The sequence below is a fragment of the Scyliorhinus torazame genome, chromosome 11 (assembly GCF_047496885.1).
Source record: "Scyliorhinus torazame isolate Kashiwa2021f chromosome 11, sScyTor2.1, whole genome shotgun sequence".
NCBI lineage: Eukaryota > Metazoa > Chordata > Chondrichthyes > Carcharhiniformes > Scyliorhinidae > Scyliorhinus > Scyliorhinus torazame.
This window is the reverse complement of record NC_092717.1, coordinates 47,564,940-47,591,743: the sequence shown is the minus strand read 5'-3', so window position 1 is coordinate 47,591,743 and position 26,804 is coordinate 47,564,940. Positions and strand designations below refer to the sequence as shown.

The 26,804-nt window shown below is 44.9% G+C and overlaps 1 protein-coding gene and 1 long non-coding RNA gene across 4 annotated transcripts in view; one reads left to right on the top strand and one right to left on the bottom strand.

Moving 5' to 3' along the window:
- oxr1a (oxidation resistance 1a) overlaps nucleotides 1-26,804 on the bottom strand; it is a 704,666-nt gene that overhangs the window by 489,908 nt on the left and 187,954 nt on the right. The gene's annotated exons all lie outside the window — the stretch shown is intronic.
- LOC140385991 (uncharacterized) lies at nucleotides 2,760-9,770 on the top strand. Its single transcript, XR_011933509.1, has 3 exons — nucleotides 2,760-3,089; nucleotides 6,620-6,868; nucleotides 9,444-9,770. It is a non-coding gene; the product is annotated as an uncharacterized lncRNA (long non-coding RNA).

Below are 26,804 nucleotides of genomic sequence, written 5' to 3'. Positions count from 1 at the left end.
CGATGTGCAGTGGCCACCACACTCTAGGAAGGATGTGGTTGCATTAGAAATGGTGCAGAGTACATTCATAAGAATTAGGAGCAGATGTAGGCAATTCAGCCCTTCGAACCTGCTCTGCCATTCAATCATATCATGGCTGATCTCTTCCTGGTCTCAATTTCACCTCCCTACCTCTTGCCCATATCACTTTAACATGTTTTTAAAATCACAAATATATCTATCTCCCTCTTGAAACTATTTAATGACTCAGATTCCACCACACAATTTGGACAGCGAGTTCCACAAATTCATCACCCTCTGTGAGAAGTAGTTCCTCCTCATCTCAGTTCCTCAACACCAGGATGTTGCCTGGGCTGGAGTGTTTCAGCTATCAAGCGAGACTGGATATGCTGGGGTTGTTTCTCTTAAAGCAGAGAATATTGAGGGGGGCCTGGTTCCGGTGTACAAAGTATGAGGGACATGGATAGGGTAGATATTGTGATGAATGTGAGAAATTGTCCTATTTTATATATTTTTTTGTAATAAACTAGATAGCTAGATAATGTAGTTTTGTAAAAGTTTGAGTCTGGCTCAACAAATCAAGGCACAAGGCATGCTGTTGGATAATTTGGACATTCTGAATTCTCCCTCAGTGTACCCAAACAGGCCTTGTAGATGGTGGACAGGCTTTGCGGGGTCAGAAGGTGAGTTACTCGCCGTAGGATTCCTAGCCTTTGACCTGCCTGGTACCCACATTATTAATATGGCTGGCTCAGTTCAGTTGCTGATCAATGGTACCCCCCATGATGTTGGTTGTGGGGGATTCAGCGATGGTAATGCCATGAATGTCATGGGGTGGTGGTTACTGGTGGTGCCTGGCACTTGTTTGGCGCAAATGCAACTTGCCACTTGTCAGCCCAAGCCTGGATATTGTCTAGGTCTTGCTGCATTTGGACATGGACTGCTTCATTATCTGAATGGTGCTGAATATTGTGCAGTCATCCGCAAACATGCCCACTTCTCACCTTTTGATGGAATGGGAGGTCATTGATGAAGCAGCTGAAGATGGTTTGGCCTAGGACACTACCCTGTGGAACTCCTGGAGCTGAGATGATTGACCTCCAACCACCATAACCATCTTTCTTTGTGCCAGGTATGACTCCAACCAGTGGAAAGTTTTCCCCATGATTCCTATTGACTTCAGTTTAGCTAGGGCTCCTTGATGCCATACTCGGTCAAATGCTGCCTTGATGTCAAGGGCAGTCACTCGCACCTCACCTCTGGCATTCAGCTCTTTCCCACTGTTCCCATGGGTATTAGGATATCCCCATGGGCCTTGTGCGGGCTACTCCAAGTTAATTTTGTTCAAGATAAAGGTTTTGAATATCTTTCTCTCTACTGATGTTAGGTGGACTAGCCTAATCTCCCCATTTATCATTCTCCTAATTATTATTCCCCTAATTATTATCTATGCTGATACATAATTGTCCTTCTCACATATTACTTCCCCTCATCCCACAATTTCTTCTGATCTTTATGCTGCAAATAGTTTAAACATGCACCTCTTGTCATCTCTAAGCTAGGGCAGGTGGAATGGGTAGCACAGCTGCCCACTCAACAGAGGTCGAGGTTACACACTGTTGGTCTGATTCCCAACAACAAAGCATATGCACTTAGGAAAATGACAGGCAAATAAAGACCAGCTAGTTCATCAAGTCTGTCCCACATCCAATGATGGCTCCAACAGCATGAAAGAAGAATTGCCTTCCACACTACATAGAAAGCAGAAAAAAGAAACAAGGCCAAAAAGGTGGAAGAAATCTCAAAATCTGTCTACAAATCCATCAGTAGTCAATACTTGTTCAGGTGATCACACTGATGAGCTCTAAATGCACTTAACTTTTATATGATGTGATCTCTGGCCTCGCCAAGAACTGGTCCATACAGAGTCAGCAATAACCACACCAGTTGGCAATGTATTCCAGAGGTTTACTGCTCTCCAGAAAAGATAACATCTAATCTATTCCTACATATGCATTGTTTAAAAACATGTCTTTTGGTTCTTCCCAACTTGTCACACTGAAATAACCTATCAACAGACATGTAATCCAGTCCTTTTATTCTTTTATATCCTGACAATACTCCTAAAGTACATAAACCAAGGTTCCTTTGATTATGTGAGTAACTGGGGAGGGGGCACGATTAACTCAAATGGTTGGATGGTTAGAGCCTGATATAGAATGGCACCAATGGCACAGGTTCAATCTGTGTACTGGCTGTGCTGCTTCATGAAGGCATGCCTCTGGCCTTGCCCCATGTGTGCGAAGTGATGTCGGTCATGTTATACAGAATCAATTATCTCTATTGCAGATATATGCCTGTGGCTAATTACCTTACATAAAGTTCTTTAAATGAAAAATAATTCTCATAGCTTTCCTCTGAACCCCTTCCAAGATCTGCAATCTGAGGAAACCTAAACTAGGTATTGTACTCCTTTGATTTTGTAAATGGTTCTGTTAATACATTCCAATACTTCATTTGCTTTGACTATGACTTCTCTGCATTGGGTATGGTCCTTCAGTGATCTGTGCACATAGCAACCAAGTCATATTCTCTCTCAACAATTTTCAGTATCGTTACCTGTAAATGGACAGGGTCAAAGATCCAAATCAGGCACAGTAGGCTGAATGGCCTTAATTTATGATTCACTAAGTATTGTTATAAATGCTGGACTTTACAAGATGGTAGTTTTAAAGCATCTCCTTCAACTTCAGGTAAAATTCGGAATTTCAGAAACAGCCGAGCTCATACACATGCCAATATGTGGTCCAGTTTCCAATGGGGTGAAATTCAAACAGAAACCTATTTAAATTAAGTGGTGGTTTGCACAGAAAAGGTCAGTTGTCTTTTGGGACACAGAGAGAAGACGTACCGCCTACTGCTGTGGAGAAGCAAGATGCTTGTAAGAGTTCATTTTCTATTCAAAAGGAAGAAAACAGAACAGATGTGACTTCTGAAGATTTAAGGAATAAAGAGCCAGATCTAGAACACTCAGGCTGAGGGGAATGACGTTTGAAAATACAGGTTCCAAATTTGCACAGCAAAGAGAGGTAAGTCTTCTGGAGACATCAACAGGAACATTGGACTTGCTCTTGTATTGTTACACTTCTGCCGGAAGTGTGGTGCACATCAAAATGAGTTGCAAGCTGTATCCTGATGGTGTTAGTTAAGACAAAACTATTTTTTCTTTAGTTCAATGTATTAGTTGCCTATTAAGTAATGATTGATTTATGTTGATTTTAGTATGTTTGTTACAGTACAAGTTAAAATGTGAAATTGTGTCCTTTGGTTATTCCTATTGGTCATTTGAGAAATTCATCTCTTTTTAAAAACTCTCAGTCTCCACAGAGGTCAAAACAGTATACTCTGTATTGGTTCTACCTGCATATGTAATGCTGTATTAATCTAGGTTAAATGACTTTTGCCACAGTTTGTCCCATTCCTTTAATGCATCTAAATTTTGCAACCCTCTACCCTTGAACAATTGTTATCATTGTCCAAATCCCCAAAACCACTATCCATTAATAAAAACAGAAAACAGAAGTCAGCCTGATACCAATCCATGGGGATAACGAACAGTAACATGCCTCCAGGCTGGTCCACAACCACTGACTATAATAATTGCCTGCAAGATTGGAACCATTCCTAATTGAGAATATCAAATTCCTACTGATAACGCAAGATATTACCTTGTGCTATAATTTAGTTTCAAAGAATATTAATCAGATGACCCTATTCCTCTCACCTAGTAACTTCTTGTGTCAACTTTTATATTAAATCCCTTTTGAGGACAACCATCAGTCTGCCTCCAGGGAGATCAGAAGACAAGGAAAACATAAACGTGTTAGAGCTGTGTATTCAATTCACAATCTGTTGAGCAGAGAGAGGATCATTTGATTTGTGCTAATGCTATCTCAACCTGAGATCAGCAAAATAAATTATAAGGTGATAAATTTGGATCAATTTGGAATGGTGCTACACTGACCACGTTAGATGTGTACAACATGCTCATCACTGTGATTGTCCCCAGCCTTGGGTGCAGTCAAATTTGTAAGCTATTAAGTCATGGACATCTCTTGATGTGCTGTGACCCCTAGGATTATAGACCAAGTGCAAGAAGTTGGGATAAGGCTAGATAGCTCTTCACCGATCAATACTGCCAAATGGCCTCCGTCTGCGGCATAAATTGTCTATGATTCTCCGTCACCTAAATTAGCATCTGGAATGAACCTGTTCTCTCTCAACCGTGCATGCATACCTCTGCATGTTTAGTTTCAAGTAACATTGGTGAATGCAGGGATGGCACTGTGCCCCATGGCGCCGAGAACCTGGGTTCGATCCCGGCCCCGGGTCACTGTCTGAGTGGAGTTTGCACATTCTTCCTGTGTCTGTGTGGGTCTTGAGAAGGTCATGGTGAGCTGCCTTCTTAAGCTACTGCAGTCTATGTGGTATAGGTACACTCTCAGTGCTGTAAGAGCAGGAGTCTCAGGATTTGACAGAGTTACAATGAAGGAACAGTGATATATTTCCAAGTCAGGATGGTGAGTAACTTGGAGGGAAACATCCAGGTGGTGGTGTTCCCCTGTGCCTGCTGCCCTTGTCCTTCTTGATGGTAATAGTCATGAGTTTAAAATCGCCCTCCTCCTCTCCACGGCAGGTCAACACGCCATCCATGTCTACAACTCCCTGGTGTTCGTGGAAGGTGAGGACAAGACCAAGTACAAGATGGTCCTTCTCAAACTCGACCAACACGTCAGCGTCGAGGTAAACAAGAGTTTCGAGAGGTATCTCTTCCAGCAGCGCCTGCAGGGTAAGGATGAGCCCTTTCAATCTTTCCTTACACACCTCCGTATCCTCGCGCAGTCCTGTGGTTACGACACCACCTCCGATTCAATGATTCGGGACCAGATTGTTTTTGGGGTCACCTCGGGCACCCTACGCCAGCAGCTCCTCAAAATCAAAGGCCTCACCTTAGCCTCCGCAATCGAAGCCTGTGTCCTGCATGAAAACGCGACCAGCCGCTACTCCCAATTTCAAGCGGCCGAATCGGCGCGGCAGGGGTCCTACGCGGCTGGATCGGCAAGGCAGGCGTCCTACGAGGCCGAACGGGTCCAGGCGATCGAGTTCCTCCCGGCCCGCGGCCCGGACAAGGGCGCCCATTTTGTGCACTTTCCGAGGCCTCCCGCGTTTGTTGGCGCCAAAACAGACGTCGACACAGAGGGACGTGATGCGCAGGCGCGCTCGACGCAAGACCGAACTGCGCGTGCGCGGTGGCACAACGAACGCCATGACGTCACGACGTGCGGCAACTGCAGAGCCACACATTTAAAGCGGCAATGTCCGGCAAGAAACCGACAATGCCTCCGCTGTGGCAAGATGGGCCACTACGCTGCCTGCTGTCGAGCAGCTCAACCTGCCAATGTTCCCTAATTCTGACAACCTCGCAGGGACGTGCGGACCATTCAGCCTCCTTACTACGAGTCATGCCCAGACGATATCCAGACCAGTGACACAAACGACCGGGACGCCTTCCGTGTTGCGGTCATTGATAGGAACCGGATGTCTCCAGCCAGGACCCACCAGCCGTTGCAAGTGAACAGTATCAATCCGGGTGATGAATGATGTGCCTCCCTAACAATCAACCCAAATTCGTCGCCCACCTACTAGACTGGACTTATGAGCCTGTTTGAACATTGAACTCATAATACCACTGTGTTAATATGTTTCTGTTCTTCCTTGTCGTTACAGGAGTTTGTTTTGTCGTTCAACATTTCCCCGTCCTTTGTTTATGGTACAACCTCGTTGCTATGTCGCACCTGACATCGCCCCTTGTATATAGTTTAGCCTCATGTACATGCTGTAGATATTGCACACACACACATTCAGCTGCACTCAGTACACATCTCTATTTATAACCACATAGGCACATGTTCTTGTAAAAAAAAGGGGGGATGTCATGATATTCAGGTAAACATCATGGTGCAAGCATACATACATACTGATGGACAGATCAACGGACCAATCAATACACACACAACACTGCAGCCAATCACAGGCAAGAGCATACACACTATAAAACAGGGAATACGACACTTCCCAAGCATTCCAGCAGGAGACAGCTCAGGGCACAGAACTCGCAGCAAGCCACTCAGACATCCACCATGTTCTGAGTGCCACTCCAGGATAGTGTTAGGAATAGGTCCACAGATTCAAGGGTTATGATCGAACCTCAGTAACCAGTTTACCACTGTAAATATATGTTAGTAATAAAACTGAGTTGTACCATTCGCAACCGTGTTGGTTCATCTGTGTAGCAGAGCACCCAACACATCAGATAGCATTCAAGAAACTGAAGATGCAAAAAGCAATGAAGTGCCATTCTTGGAAGAAATTGCAGGGTAAAATTACCTTAGCTCACCCTAAGGAGCTGTCATTATGTTACTAAAATAGTTTATTGCCACATGCCATTGCAGACAATGGCCCACAGTTTGCCAATAAATGTTTTAAGCACTTCACAGATGCCTATGGTTTTGTCTAGTGCATAATTCAACTAAACTTCGTAATTTATTTGCCAAATCAGGGATCACAACTCAGCAGATACCACATATCGATCAGGAAAATTGGACCTCTATGAATGAGGGGTCTATTGTTTGATTGTCAGAACAAAATGGACAGGAAAGGATATCCCGAAGTGTGGTACATTGCCGAGACCATGCAGACGCTGCGACAACGGATGAACGGACATCGTGCAACAATCGCCAGGCAGGAATGTTCCCTTCCAGTTGAGAAACACTTCAGCAGTCAAGGGCATTCAGCCTCTGATCTTCGGGTAAGCGTTTTCCAAGGCAGCCTTCAGGACGCGCGACACCGCAGAATCGCTGAGCAGAAATTTATAGCCAGGTTCGCACACATGAGTACGGCCTCAACCGGGACCTTGGATTCATGTTGCATAACATTCACCCCCCACCATCTGGCCTGGGTTTGCGAAATCCTACCAACTGTCCTGACTTGAGACAATTCACACCTCTTTAACCTGGGATTGCCCCTCTCTCTGGATCTGTAAAGACTTAATTACCTGCAAATGTTCGCATTCAAAGTATCGTCTTACATCTTTGACTTTGTCTATATATATGTTTCTGGAACCTACCTCTTCATTCAGCTGAGGAAGGAGCAGTGCTCCGAAAGCTAGTGATTTGAAACAAACCTGTTGGACTTTAACCTGGTGTTGTAAGACTTCTTAATGTGCTCACCCCAGTCCAATGCCGGCATCTTCACATCACTGTCAGGTTAGGCATTTTTAATCTTCACATCTCACCCAAACAAAATCTAGTTATTTTGGGGGTTAAAATTTACTTATGGCATTAGGGTATCGTTATAGAATCATAGAATCCTTGTTATAGAATCACAGAATCCCTACTGTGCTGAAGGAGGCTATTCGGCCAATTGAGTCTGCACCGACCCTCTGAAAGAGACCCTAACTAGGCCACCACCGTCTCAAAGACAATTGGGAATGGGTAATAAATGCTGTCATTGCCAAAAACGTCCATCTCCCAAGAGCAAATGGAAAAACATTCTCAAAGTGTCATCACTAAATCTGTCTGTTCTCTCTTCCAGGACCATCACTTAAAGAGCATTTCCAGAAAGGGCAAAGTATTTATACCTTCTTTTCAGCATTACAGGGTACATCAGATGCAAACACCGACATATTGGTTGAGGTATTTAGTCAGGTAGCTGTAACAGTACCGGTGACTCACAAGGCACAAGAAAGCAGGAGCAGGCAGTGAAGGACATGGACAGTCAAGGAGAGAATATGAGTGATCTCACATTTTCCAGCTCACACATCCATTTGCCACTTCACTTAATCTATCAATTAGATTCGCAGTTAGATATAGCACTTAGGGCGAAGGGGATCGAAGGATATGAGAGGAAAGCAAATGAGGCTATTGAGTTGGATGATCAGCCTTGATCATAATGAATGGCGGTGCCGTCTCGAAGGGCAGAATGGCCTCCTCCTGCTCCTATTTTCTATGTCTCTATGTTTCTATGAATATCTCTCTGTAATTGTATGCTTCCAACTACACAATTTAAAATGCTTCCTATTTTTATCGCGTCAGCCAATTTGAATAGCTGTCGTGAATAGCTAAGGCACGGAGGATGGGTTTAGAATGCAAGTATGTGGGCGGCACAGTGGTTAGCACCACTGCCTCACAGCGCTGAGGACCCGGGTTCGATCCCGTGTGGAGTTTGCACATTCTCCCCGTGTCTGCACAGGTCTCACCCCCACAACCCAAAGATGTGCAGTGGATTGGCCACTCTAAATTGCCCCTTAATTGGAATCTACATTTAAAAAAATAGAATGCCAGAACGTAAATGAGTGTGTGAATAGGGGTCAAAAGCATAAACACCCTTGTGGGGATATGTTGTTGTGGCAATAACGGATACATGACTTAAAAATGGTGAGGACTGAGCGCTTAATATTCAATCCATCATCGGCCCCTTCCATCTACATAAGATGATGATATGCATGCAGAAAATCCGTCATGGAATCAGATTTTGCCACAAGAGCCTCTTCCACTGCTGATGCACTATGGTTGTGGGATGTTGTTCTCAGAGTTGGGGCCTCAACACTGATCCTCATGGTGATGCACAGTGATCCTCATGGTGATGCACACTGATCCTCATACTGATTCACACTGTTCCAGATGGTGATGCACACTGATCCTCAAAGTGATGCACTCTGATCCTCATGGTGATGCACACTGATCCTCATGGTGATGCAGACTGATCCTCATAATGATGCACACTGACCCTCATGGTGATGCACACTGATCCTCATGGTGATGCACACTGATCCTCATGGTGTTGCACACTGATCCTCATGGTGATGCACACTGATCCTCATAGTGATGCACACTGATCCCCATGGTGATGCACACTGATCCTCATGGTGATGCACACTGATCCTCATGGTGATGCACACTGATCCTCATGGTGATGCACACTGATCCTCATACTGATTCACTGTTCCAGATGTTGATGCACAGTGATCCTCATGGGAATGCAGACTGATCCTCATACTAATTCACACTGTTCCAGATGGTGATGCACACTGATCCTCATGGGGATGCACACTGATCCTCATACTGATTCACACTGTTCCAGATGGTGATGCAGACTGATCCTCAAAGTGATGCACTCTGATCCTCATGGTGATGCACACTGATCCTCATAATGATGCACACTGATCCTCATGGTGATGCAGACTGATCCTCATAATGATGCACACTGACCCTCATGGTGATGCACACTGATCCTCATACTGATTCACACTGTTCCAGATGGTGATGCACACTGATCCTCATGGTGATACAGACTGATCCTCATACTGATTCGCACTGTTCCAGATGGTGACGCACACTGATCAACACGGTGATGCACATTGATCCTCATAGTGATGCACACTGATGCTCATGGTGACGCACAGGAAGACAAATGAACGGAAATGGCTGCAATGTGGAATCACCGCATTGAGACCCGCCAAAGGACAGCTAACCATATACTCCTTTTGTTTATCTTCGTCATGAACTGTAAATCCTTCAGCATGTTCACTTATAATACCATCTGTGCTATCATGTGTGTGGGCCCAGGGACTGTGTGTGATGTATGAATGGTAGTTATGGTTTACCTATTTTCTTTAAATTCGAGAAATAGTTTCAATAAACATCTCTTGTTCTGTGTCAGAAAAGCTGTCTAATTCTTTGTCATTTGAAAGTGTAAACAGTGGGACCCCTGCAGTATTGGCAAAGCACATCCTCTCTGAGGCACGATCAATTGAACAAAGACTAGAGTTGGATACAACTGAGGCTTTATTGCTCTAAGATGTGTGGCCTCCCACAGCAGCTGGCAAAATGGCTGCTGAATGGAGGACATGCATATTTATACTTCGCCTACTGGGCGGAGCCAGCAGGCTGGGACTACCGGTGAACCTGTAATACAGGTCCTACCTTACATCACCTAATACAGGTGCAACAGTGGTTTACCACATTCACCCCCTGTTAAAATTGAGTCCGGCAGGGGTGGTGGAGAACTATATACAGCAATGAATTTATATTTACAGTATTTGATCAGAAAAAAAAAATGTCTTTTGAAGTCCGGTGCCAGTTAGAGATTTAACCAGTCTGGTGCCTTGATGTTCCGCTGGGAGTGACGTAGTGGTAGCGGCGATGTCGATGCTGGCCTGATGTTCGGTGACTCCGGGAGAATGCCGAAGAAGTCTTACAACACCAGGTTAAAGTCCAACAGGTTTGTTTCGATATCACTAGCTTTCGGAGCGCTGCTCCTTCCTCAGGTGAATGAAGAGGTATGTTCCAGAAGTAGGCGGGGAAACCGAACAGAGCGAAGATAGTGTTTAGGGCTTTGATGACTGTGGCAGACGTCATGTTGGGGCATGGGATGGCGAAGAAGAACCTGGAGTACTCATCGACCACACTGAGAATATACGTGTTTCGGTCGGTGGAGGGGAGGGGCCCTTTGAAATCCACGCTGAGGCGTTCAAAGGGGCGGGAGACCTTCACCAGGCGCGCACGGTCTGGCCGGTAGAAGTGCGGCTTGCACTCCGCACAGACCTGGCAGTCCCTGGTTTTGGTCCCCTTATCTAATGGAAGATATACTGCCCAGAGAAGGTTTACTAGGTTGATCCCGGGTATGGAGGAATTTTTTTATGAGGAGAGGTTGAGTGGGTTTGGCCTGTACTCATTGGAGTCCAGAAGAATGAGAGGCAACCTTATTGAGACATATAGGATTCTCAAGGAGAAGAATGAAAGGCAACCTTATTGAGACATATAGGATTCTCAAGGAGCTTGACAGTATAGATACAGAGGTTGTTTCCCTTTGTGGGAGAGTCTAGGACCAGAGGGCATCATCTCCGAGAAAGGGGTCGCCCATTTAAGACAAAGATGGGGAGGAATTTCTTCTCTCAGAAGGTATTGCATCTGTGGAATTCTTTACTGCAGAGAGCTGTAGAGGCTGGGGTATTAGGTATGTTGAAGGCTGAGATAGTTTTTAATCAGGAATGGAATCAAATGTTTTGGCGATAAGGCAGGAAAGTGGAGTTGAGGATTATCAGTCATGATCTCATTGAATGCTGGTGCAGATTCGATAACCGTATGGCCTATTTCTACTCCTACGCCTTATGGTTGCCTCAAGGTATTAAGAGAGAGCATTCCCAATGTGTCATGTATTCCGTATTAAGAGACAGCTTATCATGGACCCAAGTTAGCAAGATTTGTTAACCACTTCTAGTGGAGTGTTAATTAATATGATCAAAGGCAAAGACGTCATACGCTTTCCCAAAACGATAGTTTTCTTGATGTTTATGGAAAGGAAGAACAAGATATAGGCATCGGAGAGCCAAACCATAAATCTGTATAGCTTGTTTCTGTGCTGGCAGATTTACAATGGACATGATCTTGTCCAGATGCTATGTCGAAGAGAAATGTAGGGAAGAGGTCATATGTCTTTACCTTACTTCTGTAGATCTAAAACATTTAACATTGTAAACAGGCAGGACTCTACAAGATTATGTGGAAATTGGTGTCCACCAAGCTCCTCAGTCTTACCCGCTCCTTTCATGATAACATTCACTGTACAGTGCCTCCAACATGTTTGGTATTTCATGCACCTGACCTTTGCCTCCCCTGCGCATATGGAAGGAGTTTATTTGCATATTGGCTTTATCAATTCTACAATAACATAAAAGGAAAATACTGCGGATGCTGGAATCTGAAACAAAAACAGAAAATGCTGGGAAATCTCAGCAGGCCAAGGAGCATCTATTGCAGGTAGAAGGCTAGGGAGTGGAGTCCAGGAGGCTGGTTGAAGGGATTTATTGAATTGTTATGGAGGGGGGGAGGGGGGGGGGAACATGGCAGACACCTGCCTAAATAAGTGAGCGTGGAGACAGAGACAATGTGAGAATTGGTCAGAGGTCAAGCTCTGCAATCTTTCCAGGATGAACGTGGAGTCAAAAATACAGCATGCATATTATTCAGGACCAACAAAGTGTTTGGAAAAGATAGGGGGGGAAAAAAAGGGAGGTGAGGTGGCAGTAATATTTCGGGAAGACATTGTCGTGTTGGAAAGAGAGGATGTCAATTATTGTAAAAACCCATCTGGTTCACCAATGCCCTTTAGGGAAGGAAATCTGCTGTCCTTACCTGGTCTGGGCTATAAGTGACTTCCCAACTACAGCAATGCGGTTGGCTCTTCACTGCCCTTTACTCAAGGACAATTAGGAATGAGCAACAAATGCTGGCCACATCCCATCAAATATTTTTTTTAAAGCTACATGTTGTGAGTGACATGTACTAAAAAAGCTGTACACCCAAATGTTTGTAAGTGGTTCGAGCTCACAAATCACAGAATTATTATGGCGCAGGAGGAGGCCATTTGGCCTATCGTGTCTGCACCAGCATTCCAAAGGAGCATCAGGCCACAGTACCATTCTCCGGCCTTTTCCCCGTATCCCTGCAAATTATTTCTCATCAAGTAATTTTCTAATTCCCTCTTGAATGCCTCAATTGAACCTGCCTCCACCACATTTTCAGGCATTGCATCCCAGACCCCAATCACTCGTTTTGTGAAAACGTTTTTTCTCACATCACATTTGCTTCTTTTGCAAATCACTTTAAATCTGCCCCCTCGTTCGTGATCATTTTCCAAGCAGGAACAGTTTCTCCCTCTCTGCTCTGTCCAGCCCCCTCATGAATTTGAACATATCTATCAAATCTCCTCTCAGCATTCTTCTCTCCCAGGAGAACAGTCTGGTGGCACAGTGGGTAGCTCTGCTGCTCCACAGCACCAGGGACCCAGGTTCAATTCCAGCCTCGGGTGACTGTCTGGAGTTTTCATTTTCTCCCCGCGTCTGCCTGGGTTTCCTCCAGGTGCTGCAGTTTCGTCCCACAGTCCAAAGATGTGCAGGTTAGGTAGATTGGCCATGCTAAATTGCCCCTTAGTGTCCAAAAGGTTAGGTGGGGTGCCTGGGTTAGGGGATAGGGTGGAGGTGAGGGCCTAGGTAGGGTGCTCTTTCCAAGCGTTGGTGCAGACTTAATGGGCCGAATGGCCTCCTCCTGCATTGTAGGGATTCTATGTTCTACGATCGAACCTCTCCGATCTTTCACCATAACTGAAGTTTCTTATCCTTGGAACCATTCTTGTAAACCTTTTCTGCACTCTCCAATGTATTCACATCCTTCCTATAGTGTGGCGCCCAAAACTGTACACAACACTCCAGCCAAGGTCTAACTAGTGTCTTGTATAAGTTCAACATAACCGCCTTGCTCTTGTACTCTTGGCCCCTATTAATAAAGGCCAGAATACCCTATTCTTTACGAACTCCACTCCCCACCTGTTCTGCTACCGTTATGCACAATTACACCCAGGTCCCTCTTTCCCTGCACCCATGATGATTCCAATATCTAAGCAATTTCTGCATATAAATAAAACAATAGTCCTCGCATTGATGCTTGAGGAACACCTTTGTCTATCATCCTCCATTCTTAAAGACACCCATTTACCACAACTTGTTGTTTCTGTGGTTAATCCAATTTTGTAATCCATACTTACACTGATCCTCCTATTCCATGAGTCTCAATTTTGTTAATCAGCCTTTCATATGGTAACTTTGCTCAATGGGTTTCTTAGATTGACATAGAAAACATCCATTTATTTCAATTCATCAACTTTTTCTGTTACTTCAGCAGGAAAATTCAATTAGAATAATCAAGCATGATCTGTCGTTTACAAATTCTTGCAGGCTCTCCTTACTTAACTCAAACCTCTCCAAGCGCCTGTTGTTACTTTTCGACTGATTATTGTTTTGAAAACCCTTCCCAATTCTCTGGCACTCCCCTGTATTTTTTTAATTCTTTCATGGGATATGGGCGTCGCTGGCAATGGCCAGCATTTACTGCCATCCCTAATTGCCCTTGAACCTGAGAGCTTGCTAGGCCATTTCAGAGGCCAGGTAAGTGTAAACGGTTATCAATCTGAAGTCACAGGTTGCCCACACCAGGTATAGAGAGCGGAAGTCCTTCCCGAAAGGACAGTCATGAACAACAATCAATGCTTATTCCATGGTCGCCATTGCTGAGACTAGTTTTCAATTCCAGATTTTATGAATTAATTAAATTTAAATTCCATGAGCCACCCTGGTGGAATTTTGAACCTGTGACGCCTGAGCATTGGCCTGGACCTCTGGAGTACTATTCTAGTGACATTGCCACTATGCCAAATCTCCCTCAGGGAAGCTTGGAAGCTTACAACAGGCTCTTATGAGGAACTGTTTCAGCTCAGCACAAAGTCACTTATTTTTATCAATGGACATGAGACATCGATTGTAAATCAATACCCATTTAATCCTTTCCTTTCTCTTTTAGCTTTTCTCATCTTGCATGGGGTTGTCACAACACTGGTTGCTTACCCTTCAGATCAACCATCACTTTTGGATTTGATTTTACAGCCAGATACCCTTCCTGCCGATAACCCTAAATTCATACTCACTAAATAATTTACCAATTAATCTGAGATCTTTTTTTTTCATTCATGGGTGTCGGTGTCACTGGCAAGGTCAACATTTCTTCTTTATCTATAATTCCCTTTGAGAGGCATATGCTGAAACACCTAATTGAGCTTCTGCAGTCCATGTTGCTTTGGGGACACCACAGTGCTGTTAGGAGGAACTTCCAGGATTTTAACCCGGCAACAATGAAAAAAATAGTAATATATTTACAAACCAGGACAATGTGTAACTAGGAGGGGAACTTAAAGCTGGTAGTTTTCCCATGCATCTTCTGCCCTTGCCTTTCTTGGTGATAGAGGTCTCAGGTTAGGAGGTGCTGCTGAAGGAATTGCTGTTGGTGAGATGCCGCCGTGCATCTTGTGGAGGGTACATACTGCAGCACTTACTTGATGGAGGAAATCAATGTTTTCTGAGTTGCACTATGTATTTTGAAGATCCCATCATGTTATTTGAAGCAGAACAGAGAGTTCTCTTGGTGTACTGGTCAACATTCCTGCCTCAAAAACAAGCACAAATTGCCAAATTTTCAAGTTAAATTGTGTGAAGCAATTAGAATTTTTTCTCATGATAAGCCTCATAAAGTCTCTTCTAAAATGTGCACGCATAGCTGGGTAAATCTGATAAATGGAATGGAATTTGAAACAGAGAAGGAGGTGTCAAGTAACTTACATGAAAGGGCGACAGTAAATATACAAACAGAGTAATTAGTTATCTCCAGATGGATAAAATGAAAATGAACGATGCAAATGATGTCAACATGAATGAGTTCTAAACAGCATTCAATAACATCTGGTCTATATCATTAATTAAATAATAAATAAGCGAAAGTGGATACAAAATTAAAAATAAAATGATGGGGCCTGTGCCTTGCAAATGTTGTGCCACGTAGGATCTCTAGAACAATTCACGTGTCGTGATAACCATGTGCGCAGGAATTGCTTCAAGTTGCTCAAACCCGAGCTCAGAGTTTCTGAGCTTGTGAAACAGCAGGCATCGCTGCAGGGTCACATGTTCTAGGAAGAGGAGGTGCCAGTTAGTTCAGCTGGCTAGATGATTAGCATGTGGGTCAGGGTCGGAATTCACCAGGCGTTGAGATTCCCTGGCCGGGATTCTCCGAGCCTCCGCGCCACAATCGTGCTCGGTGCGGGGGCGGGGAATGGGGCGTCAGACCTGCAATCGGGTCCGACGCATTCCCGCGATTCTCCGGGGACCAGAGAATTGCCGCCAATTGCGCGCGCGCAGCCAACCCAACGCTCGTCGGGGCCATTAAAAGAGGCCCCCGCGGCAATTCTCCGCCAGCAGCTGGCCAAAATCCCGCCAGCGTTGTTCACTCATGGTTCCACCCGGCGGGCACTTGGAGTGGCGGCTGCGGACACAGTCGGCGGCCGCCCTGGTGGGGGGATCCGTCATTGGGGGGAAGCCAAGACAGCCAGGATCGCGATCGTGGGCCACCGATCGGCAGACACGCATGATCTGGGGGAGCCTATATTGTCGGGGCCGGCCCGCTGTGTGGGTCCGCCGTATTGCGTGGGGCCGCTGCCACAGTCAGCCACCGGGCGTATGCGCGGACCCGCGGCCAGACGTGCAGGGCCCTGTATCAGCAGCCAGAGCTGCGTGGACTACTCCAGGGCCCTGCAAGCCCCCTTCAAAATGAAGAATCACTCTGGACTTTCGCCAGGAAAGTCCAGAGTGATTCGCACCCGTTTTCTCACGGGCGTGGGGACATTGGCCCATTATCAGAGAATTCCCTGCCCCCTTTTCCTCCCGGCAGCGCACTCTGCCCGTGGGTTTCCCGGCGCCATGAGGTAGTTTCAATGGGAAATCCTATTAATAAGCAGTGGGAGTAGAGAATTCTGCTGCCAGCGAATGGCACGCCGTCAGGAAACAAGCAGCAAGGGACCGGAGAATCCAGCCCCAGGCCAACGCCAATAGCATGGGGTTTGATCACTGTTCTGGCTGAGGTAGACTCAAGTCCTACTCCTTGCCCGACCTGCTGTGAAAAATCTTTGCAGTGGTTTGTCGAATAACTGCCCAGGACTTGCCTTCGGGCAGAAACACCAAGAAGATTTTCCAGGAGGTGATCACATATCAGCTGCAGCGAGTACAGGAAAATTATAACTGGGTGGCAAGCTGGCAGAATAGGAAAAGGCAGCCAGTGCAGGCATCCTCCACGACTGTTGCAATTTCAGATATTTTTTCAGATTGTATCAACAGATTTAAAATAGATAAGGAAAACAGCATGCATAAAAATAATTAGAAAGAGATGGACGACTTCAATGAGTTGAAACGGTCCAAATGAACTAGAATTAGAAATTGGTAGGCAAAACAGTAATTGAACAATAGGAGGTCTTCAGAGAGGAAATGATTTGTGTAGAGTTGACACATATCCACGAAGGGCAAGGAAAGGGCGTCCAAAACCAGAGCTCCTTGAATGACTAAAGATTTAGAAATTTAAAAATAGTCAGAAACAGGAAGCTTACGACAAATGGCAGGTTCATAATACAACACAGATCCAAGCTGAATATAGAACTTTCAGACAAGATCTAAAAAAGGGAATACAAGGAATGAAAAGAGAGTTTTAAAATAGATTAGCAGCTCATATCAAACAGAAGCCAAAAGTCTTTGTATAAACACAAATAGTAAAAGAATACTCAATGGGATTGATTAGGGGTAGGGTAGCCAACTGTGACTAAATATATTCCTGAAGGTTTCAGAACAACACTTGCCCCCATGCTCTTGCCATTAATCGATCAACACATCTATCCTTGTGACTGTCTGCCAACACCAACTGGAAAGCAAGAAGGCGCATTACCCAATTGGCTAATGCTTGATTTCCAGATAAACAGCCTTTTTTTCCTATCTGCTCATGAAAAATATTCAAAGACAATGACAAGGGAAAAACAATCTTTTTTAATGCCCTGGTGGTTTTTCTCCAGGGCTGCACAGAGCAGTGTGCTGGAGATTGATTTTAAATTCCTGGAGTCTTCAGGCCAATCCTGGACGATTGGCAACCCTAATTACGACACCCCAGGCTAGTGCGCGGTCAATTCCAGATCCATTTGACCCAGAGTCACAACATAAGTGAAATGACCAATAATTCTTAGAAAAACGGCCAACGTCTTTGACCCTTGGCTGACGGATAATTAGAGTCACCAGGTTTGTAAATGTCAGCACATTTACTGTTTATTTATAACAAGAACTATTATGAAACATGCAGCAAATACAACTGGTTAACTATAATCTAATACCTAACCCCCACTTTAACTTGTCCCCCACTCTCTATATATACACACACACACACACACATGACTGGCAAGCACAGAGGGAAAGAAAGGGGTAAAAAAAAAACATAACTAAAAAGAAAAAAAGAGTCTTTGTTTCAGATGGTGGTTTTAGCAAAACTGCCTTCACGGTAAGCTTGAAGGTGAAAGTATTTGTTTACAGTCTGTAATGGTCGTTTCTGTAGATTAATTCATTCAGGTTCCCCAGTTCAGAAATACAACAGTCACAGCTTTTCTGGACAAAATACGAGGAGAGAGGATAGCAAGACCTTGCCTCTGTGATGCCAGGATCAAACTGAGCCCCCTGGGACTCTGAAGAGCATCCCACTAGACAGGATCCAATCACTACTGTTATCCGGCAGAACACAGCCTTTTGGGCAAATTCATTGGTCACCAGCTAACCTATCAAACCGAGTCCCACATCATCTCTCTGGTGCTGATAGGTCTACAACTTCTGTTTAAACCAACACAGGCTAGCAAAGTGATCTTTCCTGTAACTTCTGAATTCTGCTGCTTGTCTTTAAGACCATTAACTATCCATGGATCAAAAATGTAACATCAAAATAAAAGAAAGGGGAAATAAGGGAATAAACAGGAAGGACCTTTACAGTGGGGATGTTCGCTGATGATTGCACAATGTTCAGCACCATTGCCAACTCCTCAGATACTGAAGCAGTCCATGTCCAAATGCAGCAAGACTTGGACAATACCCAGGCTTGGGCTGACAAGTGGCAAGTTACATTCACCCACACAGATGTCAGGCAATGACCATTTGCAACAAGAGAGAACCTAACCATCACCGCTTGACTTTCAATGGCATTACCATCACAGAATCACCCACTCTCAACATCTTGGAGTTTACCATTGACCAGAAACTGAACTCGAAGAGATATACAAATACTGTTACTACAAGAGCAAGTCATAGGCTAGTAAGTAACCCACTTTCTGGTTTCCCAAAGCCTGTCCACCATCTACAAGGCAGAAGTCAGGAGTTGGATGGAATACTCTCTACTTTCCAGGATGAGTGCAGCTCCAACATCACTCAAGAAGCTCAACACCATCCTGAACAAAGCAGTCTGCTTGATTGGCACTCCATCCACAACATGCAGTAGTGTGTACCATCTACAAGATGTATTGTAAGAAATCACAAACACACTTAGACAGCACCTTCCAAACTCATGACCCCTACCACCTAGAAGGACAAGGGTAGCTGATACCTGGGAACACCACCATGTGGAAGATCCCCTCCAAGCCATACACCTTTTTGACTTAGAACATAGAACATTACAGCGCAGTACAGGCCCTTCGACCCTCGATGTTGCGCCGACCTGTGAAACCACTCTAAAGCCCATCTAGACTATTCCCTTATCGTCCATATGTCTATCCAATGACCATCTGAATGCCCTTAGTGTTGGCGAGTGCACTACTGTTGCAGGCAGGGCATTCCACACCCTTACTACTCTCTGACTAAAGAACCTACCTCTGACATCTGTCTTATACCTATCTCCCCTCAATTTAAAGCTATGTCCCCTCATGCTAGACATCACCATCCGAGGAAAATGGCTCTCACTGTCCACCCTATCCAATCCTCTGATCATCTTGTATGCCTCAATTAAGTCACCTCTTAACCTTCTTCTCTCTAACGAAAACAGCCTCAAGACCCTTAGCTTTTCCTCATAAGATCTTCCCTCCATACCAGGCAACATTCTGGTAAATCTCCTCTGCACCCTTTCCAATGCTTCCACATCCTTCCTATAATGCGGCGACCAGAATTGCACGCAATACTCCAAATGCGGCCGCACCAGAGTTTTGTACAGCTGCAACATGACCTTATGGCTCCGAAACTCAATTCCTCTACCAATAAAAGCTAACACACCGTACGTCTTCTTAACAACCCTCTCAACCTGAGTGGCAACTTTCAGGGATCTACGTTCATGGACACCAAGATCTCTCTGCTCATCCACACTGCCAAGAATCTTACCATTAGCCCAGTACTCTGTCTTCCTGTTATTCCTTCCAAAATGAATCACCTCACAATTTTCTGCATTAAACTCCATTTGCCACCTCTCAGCCCAGCGCTGCAGTTTATCTATGTCCCTCTGTAACTTGTAACATCCTTCCGCACTGTCCACAACTCCACCGACTTTCGTGTCATCTGCAAATTTACTCACCCATCCTTGTACGCCCTCCTCCAGGTCATTTATAATAATCTATAAAAATTTATAAGAAAAAGACTTGGAAATATATCACCTTTCTTTCACTGTCACTGGGTCAAAATCCTGGAACTCTCTCCCTAACAGCACTATGAGTGTACTTACATTACATGGACTGCAGCGGCTCAAGACAGCTCACCACCACCTTCTCAAGGGCATTTAGGGATGGGCAATAGTAGCAGCATGAAACAGCAAACCTCACCTGCTTCTCAAATGTTTGCGATACATTACCCTTCCAGGGCAATCTGAGGTAGACTAGGCACTTTTCAGGGCTGAAAGAAACAGCCTTAGGCTTGTACGTGAGCTTGCATGATGCACCGGACAAAATGATCCGGTCAGGGTAGCCATTATTCCGTAAAATGTCTTTGATGTGCCATATTTCAGAATCAAACTTGCATACGGAGCAAATGGCTCAGGCCCTATTCACAAGGATAAGAATCTCAATGCGTATATTAACCAGTGAAGGTAGGCTTGTAGTAGTTTGTGACTGAGAATCCCCTGGCATATTTCTCAACCAGTACGTCAAGGAAGGAGAGTTCATTTGACTGTTTCATTTCAAAGGCGAATTTAAGACATGTAAGAAAATCATTACATGCAGCTGTGGATTTAAATATAGCAAACCTTTCATCCACATATCCAAAATATGCAAGGAGTAGGAAGTTAGGTGTCATGTCCCAGTTAGTGTTTGCAATGGGAAAGGTACAGGTTGTACCCATTAACACATAGTGTCCTGTTCTTTGCATAAAGAAAGAACACACATATTATGCTTGTTACAGCTAAATAAAATTAGTATCAGCCATTCGCTGACTCATTCCTCAGGGCAATGCCTTGATCAATCAGGTCAAGCTGCCTGGTCTAAATTTCAAACAATGCTTGGCAGTTAACTGTCTGTCACCATCAACTGGTGCATTCTCTTTGGCAATGCCTCTACCAATCAGAGTTCACTTGCCAACCAATCAGCACTCTCTTCTCATGCAGTACAAATTTTCCTCCTTATGTTGATATTCTTGCAAACTGTCCTGATGAGTGCAAGACGAAAATCTTTGACGTGTATCTTTTTTAGCAATACTTAAGTGCTGCCCTACCAAATGATTATTCGTATACCTGAGCATTTGGGTTCTCAAGTCCGGGATCGAATCCATTAGATGCGAGCAAAAATGTAACCAAGTTTTAAATTGAAGAAACAGGCTGAATCTGATTCAAATTTAAAAAAATTTTTTTTGCGAGTTTTATTTTATTTAAAACAGATTTGTAACATTTACAGAGAAAAAAGGCCATATACAAAAGTCTTGACATATTGAAAACGAACAGTGGGAAATAATAAACATATTAGTAAGGCACTTCCCCTATCAGCTCTGTTTGCCCATGCCCCACGTGTTCAACTAAACTAAACTAATGCGGCTCTAGCCCCCCCCCCCAACCCAACCCCCAACCCCCCCCCCCCCCCCCCCCCCGGGTGCTGCTGCTGTCGGTTTCCTATGCTGTTCCCTGCAAGCGACTTTCTCCCCCGGGGGACCCCTGATCACCCCCCCTCCCCCTTGCCCTCAAGTCTTCTCTGCTCTCCTTCCCAGCTGCCCCCCCCCCTCCTGCTTGACCTGCCAGGTCCGCCCTGCGCTTGGCCCTAGCCCGCCCCTTCTCCTACTCTCCCTGGTGCCCCCTGACTTACGCTAGCTACGCTGACCCCCTTGGCGCCCGACTGTCTCCCGCCCAAATGCTCGGGCCCTCCCCCCACACACTAAGGACCCATTAACCTGATTAACCTGATTGTATCTCCCCGTGCCCTTTCAAGTCCCTTAACCAGCCCCGAGCCCATTCCCCCCATCAGAGGCCCCGATCTCCCGCCAAAAGATACCAAGTGCAGGGCCCCCCCTGCAGGGCCCCTCTCCCCGCCCCCCCTCCCCCCACACCTCGTTGCAATCTCCCAAAATCACCCTAAGCAGTGCGCCCTCCAGCCCCCGCTCTCTGTCCAGGCTGAAAACAATCTTAGATAAAACATTACAGTACAGGATACTTTAACAGACCGCCGCCACACAAAAGCTCTGTGAGCCCAGAGTCCTTTAGTTAAAGTCCAGCTTCTTCTTTTAATAAAAGTCCGTCCCTAGTCAAAGCAAGTTAGAACACTGAAAAAACTAAGTGCCCGTTAGTTCAAGTCCAGCTTCTTCTCTTTAATAAAGGCCCAAACCTGTTCTGGTGTCTCGAAGTAGTGATGGAGTTCCTCAAATGTAACCCAAAGCTTCGCAGGATACAGCATTCCAAATCTCACCTGCTTTTTGAAGAGTGCTGCCTTTACCTTGATGAATCCTGCACGCCTCTTGGCCAGCTCCGTTCCCAAGTCCTGGTAGATGTGCACATCGCAGTTCTCCCATCTGCTGCTCCTCTCCGCCTTGGCCCATCGCAGCACACGATCCCTGTCAGCAAGCCGGTGAAAGCGAACCACCAAGGCCCTCGGTCGGTCGCCCATCCTGGGCTTCCTTGCGGGGGCCCCATCCAACTCCAGGGGTCGAGGGAAGGCCTCCGGTCCCATCAGCGCCCCGAGCATACCCATCACGTATGCGCCCGCATCCGATCCTTCACAGCCCTCGGGGAGGCCCACGATCCTCAGGTTCTGCCTCCTGGCTCTATTCCCCAGTTCTTCAAGCTGCTCCTGCATCATCTTCTGGTGAGAGTTCAGCTCCTCCACCTCGTGCTCCAGCTCCGTTACCGTGTCCGCCTGGGTGGAGAGCTTCACTTCGACCTCCTCTTGGACCTTCTCTTGGACCGCCTGTGCCTCGACCATTCGATCCATCACCGCCCTCATCGGGTCCAACGTGTCCCTCCTCATTTCGGTGAAGCAGCTCCTAAAAAACTCCATCTGCTGCTCTCTTGGCCAGTGAGCCTCCGCTCCCTGGTCCCTGCCGTCCGCCATGCTTCGCCGCCCGGTCTGGGGTCCCCGCTGCTCCTGCTTCAAACTTCACCGCTCCACTCGACCACTTCTGGTCCAACTGTCCATACCCCGGCGGGGAAAACTTCTTCCTTTCGTACCCTCCACCGATTCAGTTCGCCAGGTCCCGAAAAAAATCCTGCGAAACAGGTCCGTTTGCCCATCGCAGGCGTGAGCGATCCGACCTGCGACCTGCTTCCTCGAGGGCGCCACCGGAAGTCGCACTCCCTCAGTACTGACCCTCTGACAGTGCAGCACTCCCTCAGTACTCAATCTGATTCAAAATTAACCAATTGAAAGCCAAGGAGGAAAGTTCAATGGCTGAAGCAAACTTTAAAACCCATTTAAACTACTGCAGCAAATACCCTTCCCCTAACACCAGAAAAATGGCTAATTTTGATACATAAATGTTGGTAAAACAAGGAGACTTAAATGGCAAAACACGAGCATACCCAAGCACTGAACAATTGAAAGTTATAGCTAGGGAAGTGCAAGTAAAATTACTTAGTCAGGTAAAAAGTGATGAGCTACTCCAGATGTTGGTTGAGCACTTGTCACGGTCTGTGATCCGTTTCTACAGTGAAAGTGGGGACGTAGTCCTGGAATTTCAATATACCGATTAGATGTCCAAGACATTCTTTTCAATTTGAGCATATCGACATTCTGTTGGTGTCATTGCTCTGGATGCATATGCATATGCGTTTGGACCCCACTTATTCAGCAAAACAGATAGATGAGTAGTACAGCCCCGATACTGAACTCATTCTTCCAGCCAAATTCGAGTTGGAAACACTCAGTTTCAGGGGAGAGGAAAAGCGAAAGAAAAGGAATCCCGGAAGAGAGAAAGGGAGAGTAAAGGGTGTTATATTACTCTTTGGTAATATATCGTTACTCTTTGCTTTGTAATCCAAAATGGTCTGATGGCGTGATTCTGAAGAAACCACCAATCTTTAACTGAAAACAAAACTGATTTATTGAGTAACTAATTGATTAATATCGAGTTTGCACACTCCACAGAACTACAACTAGTAATCAAGTAATCTATATAAAGTATTAACTAATTCAAACTGCATGTGCTGCTTCTAGCTATTATCAACTATGCTGTGATCTATCTCTCTTACACTCTACTGTCTAGGAACTCCTGGTTATAACTACCCAAGATCCTCTGAGTTCTCATATTTAGAATGGGAACTAGTGGTGCCCTCTAGTGGCTGTGTTGCCCTGCGATGTAATAATTAACTATTTACTTGTCTACATATATACATATTACATCCCCCTTTATTTAAAACATTTCTTTCATGGAGAATATTATAACAAAGCTATGTATATCTTTGTACATAGCAAAATGAGTAATGAACACACAGTTTACTGTAAATTATTTACAAATTCAGTCTATTAGGTTTTTTTCTTCTTCTCGTTCATCTTCTTAAGGCACGAGGAGGTGATGTTGAGATTTTTACAGTTCTTTGTGTGTTATCACACCTTTGAGTGTTGGTTAGAGTATCATGAAACATTGTGTCATTCAGTTGTAAGTCTGGAGATTTTAGTGTGTAGCTTAATTTTTTGAAGAGCTCGACGATTTCTTCGAAGTATGTTTTCTTCAGCCGTCTGAATTATATACGAACGTGGTGCTGCTTGTCTGGCAGGAGCAGACCAACCTCCATCAGGTATCTTGATCTTGATGGTGTCATCTGGAAGCAATGAGTCCAGAGTGGTTGTATGCATATCGTAGTACATTCTTTGGCCTGCACGTTGCTGTATCATTTTCTGTATTACTAGCAGATGATCTGGATTTGGAAGAGGTATTGATGGTAATGTTGTTCTCAAATCTCTGTTCATTAACATCTGTGCAGGTGATAGTCCAGTTGATAGAGGAGTTGCTCTGGAGGATAGTATCGCAAGATGAATGTCTGATGCAGAATCCAAAGCTTTGTTTATAAGTTGTTTTATTATGTGTACTCCTTTTTTTACTTTCCCGTTCAATTGTGGGTAATGTGGACTTGATGTAATATGTTTAAAATTGTAGAGTCGTGAAAACTCGGTCCATTCTTTGCTGTTGAAAGACGCTCCATTGTCTGACATGACAGTGGTTTGTATTCCATGTCTGGAGAAAGTTTCTTTGCTGTCTTTGATGACAGATTTGGATGTCAGATCTGGTAGCTTCATGACCTCTGGATAATTGGAGTAATAGTCCATTATCAGAACACAATCATGACCATTGGAGTGAAATAGGTCCATACCAACTTTGGCTCAAGGAGAGGTTTACAACTCATGTTGCTGTAGTTTCTCCTTGCACTGGGCAGGCTGAAACCTCTGACATGACTCACATCCAAGTACCATGTCAGTGATGTCCCGATTCATATCTGGCCAGTATACTACTCGTCTCGCCCTTCGCTTGCACTTTTCAATGTCGAGGTGACCCTCATGAATTTGATAGAGAATCATTGGTCTGAGACTCAATGGTATGACTATCCAGTCTAGTCGAAGCAGTAGTCCATCCACAGTCGTCAAATCTGCTTGAGCATTTCTATATTGAGGACAATGCCCTTTCGGCCACCCATTGTTGAGAGGTGTGTGACGCGTTGCAGCATTGCATCCTTCTTTGTCTGTTGTCAGATTAGGTTGATCTTTTCAAACGAGGCAAGAAGATTTTCTGCACACAACTGTGCTTGAGGTTCAACATCTTGTATGAACTCAAAAGGTTCACTTTCTGACGTTATAGAGCGTGATAACACATCTGCTATGATCAGGTTTTTTCCAGGTGTATAGATGAGGTCGATGTCGTATCTTCTGAGTTTCATCATAATTCTCTGGAGTCGTGGAGTCATGTCGTTGAGATCCATCTGTATTATATGCACCAACGGTCTGTGATCCGTTTCTACAGTGAAAGTGGGGACATAGTCCTGGAACTTCAATATACCGATTAGATGCCCAAGACATTCTTTTCAATTTGAGCATATCGACATTCTGTTGGTGTCATTGCTCTGGATGCATATGCAACAGGAACCCAAGACGAGCTGTTGTCTTTTTGCAACAGTACTGCATACCTTCCGGGAGCAGAGAGGAGCAGACCTGCACGGGACACTGCTGCAGGGGAGAGGATAAAGGCAGGGCCAGGCTTGAGGCCTTCACTTACCTTCTGGGAGCAGGGAGGAGCGGACCTGCGCGGGACACTGCGCGGGACACTACGCTGCAGGTAGGACAGCTGCAAAACTGGGAAAAAAAAAGGTAAAGTGACGTCACAGGAGACTGTGACCTGATTGGCTGAAAGGCAGATTGGGCTAAATTTGAATATTTGTGGAATTACTAGTTTTAATTTGATTCATATTACTATTTTTAAGTTGATTTGAATCACTATTTCTTAATTTTTAAATCTCACTTAAATAACAATTTTGGGTTGATTTAAATTATTATTTTTAAGTTGATTTAAAAAACTTTTTAAATTTTAATTAAATAACTTTTTAAATTTCAATTAAATAACTATTTAATTTGTTGTAAGATCAAGCAAGATAATACTCAGGGATAAAGCTAATTAAATAGTACATGGGGATTGGATTTAAGCTGACACAAAAACATCTTCCACAAGTTTAATTTTAAAGGTTTAATTTAAAGAAAATTTCATGGCAGGACAGCTCCAAGGCGTGGTCTGCTCCTCTTGCTCCATGTGGCAGGCTGGGGACAGTTCCAATCCCCAGGGTCAGCATGTGTGCAGGAAGTGTCTCCAGTTAAAGCTCCTGGAAGCTCGAGTTTCAGAGCTGGAGCGGCGGCTGGAG